Raw genomic sequence first — 4,756 nt, 5'->3', positions numbered from 1 at the left:
TATACTATTATCTATATGTATACTTATATGAAGTTGGTTCATTAACAAACTAATATATGCATATGTTAATGTACACACACACATACATAACATACCTCTATATTTCTAAAATGGCTGATGGAAGTAGGCTACAATTTTTCAAAATAATAGCACTTAATACAGAGACCAAGAACTTTATTCAGAGATTCCCTGGCTCAGAAAATGGTTCACAAGGTTACTTCATTCCCAAAACAAAGCAGTTGTGAATGTTATCTGTGGGGAAAAAATGTATATGAAAAGTATGTCCTCCTCTGGTAAAAGCATAGCAGCCCCTAGATCGACACTGTCTAAATAACTCCATGCCCAGTGCTGGGTCCTTCCCTACCAAGGAGTCCCAAGGGGACTCAACCCCTGGCCCCCCACAGTCAGGGCTGGAACCAGAACTGGAGCCAGAACCCCCCAAGAAGAAATGGAAGAAGAAATCTCTTCGGCATGACAAGCCTCCTTACACCTACCTGGCCATAAAAGCCCTGGTGATCCAGGCTGCCCTGCCCAGAGGCTCAAACTGACCCAGATCATTCACCAGGTTTAAGCTCTGTTCCCCTTCTTCAAGGATGACTGTGAAGTGTGGAAGGATTCCATCTGGCACAACCTCTCCTCTAATAGATGCTTCCACAAGGTGCCCAAGGACATGGAAAAGCCACAGGCCAAGGGGAATGTTTGTTCAATTGACATGAGCCAGATTCCTTCTGAGGCCCTTTGGTTGCAAAACACAGCTGTGCCCCGTTGAGGGGAGATGGGTGGCCAGGGAAAAGCCTTTGCCAAGGATTTGACCCTCTATGTTGTCCATGGCTGGCCCTACCGGCCCTCTAGCCCCAACCTAGCCAGCGACTCCTTCAGTATTGATTCCTTGCTTGGCGATATTCCAGAAGGGCCCCAGCCCCCACAGCCATCCTCCTTTTCTACTTCAGAGTCAGTGTCCTGGCCCCTGGAACCCTTCTCCAAGTCACAAGAGGGGTGATTAGGGAGCCATGGCAAACCTACTTCTCCCCTTTCCTCTTCCTACTCTCCATCAGAGGGTGGACTCTGGCCCCTCTGGCCCATCCCCTTCCTGCAGGGCACCTCAACCCAAGCAGGGCTGTTGGGAACCACGGGGTGTCTCAGGTGCCTCCTTCTCTCTCTTCTGAGCAAAGCTCCTGGCCTCTCCTTCCCCCTCCCTGTAATTCAGGGTACCTCAAGCCAGGTGCAGCTATCAGGAGGTACCAGCGTCCCCCTTTGGGGACAGGTGCCCACATCATACTCCCCCATATATACCCCAAATGTGGTGATGCCCTTAGCACCCCCACCTTGCCCTCAGTGTCTGCCTTCACCAGGCCCTTCCTATTGAGGGCTAGTACCTAAGGCCAGTGGTCCGTCTGGCTCTCTAGGGGACTTGGATGCACTCTTCCAGGTGGTACCACCCAATAAGAGCATGTATGATGTGTTGGTCACGCACCTCTTAGACCTGGTATCTCCTAACCTCCAGGGGTGTACTCCAGGTGCTTTACTCACCTGGTACAATGTGTGAAGAAGTTGGACCAAGATCTCTCTCACATTCATTCCTTGCCTTCTTCCCCAAACTCCACCCCAACTTGAGTCCACATAAGGAAAGCAAAGGAGATAAGGCTTCACCTTGGGGGCTCCCAAACATCCTCAGATTCAAGTCCCAGGTCCACAATTACAAACCAGTTGTTCCCCTCCTTGAGGACTGTCCAATGATTAGTCACCCTATTATTACTTTTGTAATCAATCATAAGATTTAAAACCAGATGGGAAAAAAATAAGAGCAAACTGAGTCTTTTGAAAATTTATAAGAACCACTTCCCCTGTGGAAGGATTCTGCCATGGCTTCCCAGAGGGAGAGAGACAGTGAGAAAGAGACTCACTTTGTAGTTGGATCCTGGTTGGAGCCCTGGGCACAGTCCATTTGTCACATAATTTTAGAACTGGGAAGGACTTTTGAGATCATAAGAGTTTAATCCCCTAATTTTTCAGAGAAAAAAATTCATTGAGGTGAAGGAATTATCCAAGGTCATCCAATGAGTTAGAGCCAAAACTGAGACCCCCCAACACAATTTTCCTCACAGGACCTAAAATTCTTTCCACTATCCCCACCCCCCAACATCTCTATTATATTCTTTCCTATGACATTTCCTCCCTCCATTCATCAGGTCCTGTCTGTTCTCCAGTTTATACTATCTCTGGGCTGAAAGAAGAAGCTGGGACTCGGCCTATGATCCCTCCCTTTGGCTTGGGGAGGTGAAGAACTAGCACCTTTGTTGTGGGGGACAGGGGTAGAGAAAAGGGATGTGAACTGATTGCTCCAGAGATTCAGGGCTTGTCAGGGGTCAGGGCACACAGGGATAGAGTCAATAAAGGATGGAGACACTTAAAAAAAAGCATAGCAGCCAAAACAACAGCAATATTATTATTATTAATAGATATATTTCTTATTATACATATTCAAAGTGATCTCATGAGGACGATTTACAATATATGAATTTTAAAACTCATTGTCTCAATAACATACTTATTTTTGGTGATTATTAATTATGAAGTTTAAACTTTTTGTAATACAAATGGAATTGTACTATACATTTTATATGATTATCACAATTTTAGTGGATGAACACAGTTTTTTGTCTTAAAGGTTATGGAACATGATACAATCATTCACAAGTTCACTGTCTGGTCCATTTTATTACTTCAATAAAATATTTAAGGTATTAAATTTAGAAGATAGTATTTAAACCACAGTCATAAATGCTATAAATATAATCTATAATGCTTGAGAAGTGCTCTTGTAAGTCTCATGAGGGCTATATCTTGCATGGGTAGGCATCTCAAAAACTGTCTTGGAACTAATGTCCCATTGGTCTAAAAATAAAATGGGTATTTAAAAGAAACTCTACTGCTCTTTTTAAAAAAGGAGTATATGTATTAAAATTCCAATGATTCCTTATGAAAATCATAAACTGAAGGAGAGTGGAGATAATAACAATTCTAAAGACTATGAAAAGTTATTGTGTCGAAGGTGAGAAACAGCTGTTCTCCATTTCTACTAAAGATAGGAGAAGTGGGACAAATTAGTACAAGATATATTTTACTTATATTTTTAAACAGTTTTTGACCTTATCAGGAAATTATCAAGAGAATTTTGATCCCATTATCTCTAATTTGATCACCTTTGAATGGCTTAAGGAGCAGTTAGATGATAATATGTTTAGGATTTCATTAAGTACAAACTGGGTAGTACCACATGGGATCAAACCATGAGAAATGTAGAGAGTTATTCTTGTGACCCTTTCTGTATGACAATATGACTAATGCAGAATGGAAAACATTGATCAATATTATACTTTAAAGAACAAATTTATTGTCCAGAAATTATATTGATTAGTTTGATTGAAAGTGTTTGATTTTTTGTGTGTGGATGAGTTCCCTTCAGGTCCTCTGAATCTACCATTCAATATTAAATTACTTTAATAAGATTTTTATATGGATTAATAAAAGGAGCTGTAGAAATGCGTATGGATATATATACTCAACCACATATTGCATATATGTGTATACACATACATGTATATGTATATACGAATATATGTATACTTAAAGATATATGTGTGTATATGTAAATGTTTCTGTGTGTGACCTGTGTGCTGAAAATTGTGCTAAATTCTGTGGGGGATACACTTATCTATAAAAAAGATATTTACACCCAAAGAGTTACATCTGCTTAGAGGAAAATGACAAGGAAACAAATATCTATAGTGTATGATAGAAAGTGATAACTCAAAATTAACATGTTATGGAGATTTAGGAGAGGAAGTTAGGAGATTTATATTTCATTGAGAGAATCAGAATCAGGAAAGGTTTCAAAAGGAAAAAAAATAAAAGTGTACAAATAGCTGTAGTACAAAACAAAATGTGATAAGTACCACAAAGAATGGAGAATCAGTGTTATAGAAGTTCAGGAGAGGGAAGGAGAGATTTAAATTTCATTGAGAGAATCAGGTAACACTACAAAAGAAGATAGTGTTTGATCCATTTCTTAGATAGGCATGTATTCTAAAGTTTATTTTCACCTTTGGTAGTTACCTGGTGATCTGCTGTGTAGATGCAAATCACGCTCATCTATAATGTTTGAATGAAATCTGTAAGTGAACCTTAACCAGTTTATGACACTTGTATAGATTGCCTGTTATTGAGCAGGGGTCAGGGGTTTTTATTCTTGGGTCTACGGAGTTATTTTATACACACTTACACACACATTATGTTAAATATATAGGGCACAGTGATATACATACACATTCATACATACACAATAGAGATTCATATATCTATATACATGCACACATGTGTGTAACTGGGCTGCTAGGTGGTTTACTAATGCTGGGCCTGGAGTCAGGAAGACATCATAATCAATTCAAATCTGGTCTCAGACACTTACTATTAGTGTGACTCTGAGTAAGTGACTTAAACCTGCTTATCCCAGTTTCTTTATCTGTAAAATGAGTTGGAGAAGTAAAGGGCAAAGCACTGCAGTATCTTTAAAAGGAAAACCCCAAATGAGATCATGGATAATCAGACATGACTGAAAAAGATTGAACAATAAATACAGCATGTAACTGACTTTGGAAACATGTAAATCAATTTGATTTCCATTATAATACTATATAATCAATTTAACAACTTGTTATGAGCAACAATCAATAGACTTGATCAGATTGTAAAAAAT

General features: G+C 39.7%; 1 pseudogene; it reads left to right on the top strand.

The window, feature by feature from the left end:
* The first annotated feature begins 338 nt into the window (after positions 1-338).
* LOC138148184 (forkhead box protein H1 pseudogene) lies at positions 339-1,546 on the top strand (annotated as a pseudogene).
* Positions 1,547-4,756: the final 3,210 nt, after the last annotated feature.

This window comes from Petaurus breviceps, unplaced genomic scaffold (genome assembly GCF_028583685.1).
Source record: "Petaurus breviceps papuanus isolate PSGF00001 unplaced genomic scaffold, PetGlider_PUasm1.0 90822, whole genome shotgun sequence".
NCBI classification, from domain to species: Eukaryota; Metazoa; Chordata; class Mammalia; order Diprotodontia; family Petauridae; genus Petaurus; species Petaurus breviceps.
The sequence above is the reverse complement of the archived record's forward strand: the minus strand, read 5'-3'. Positions and strand labels throughout refer to the sequence as shown.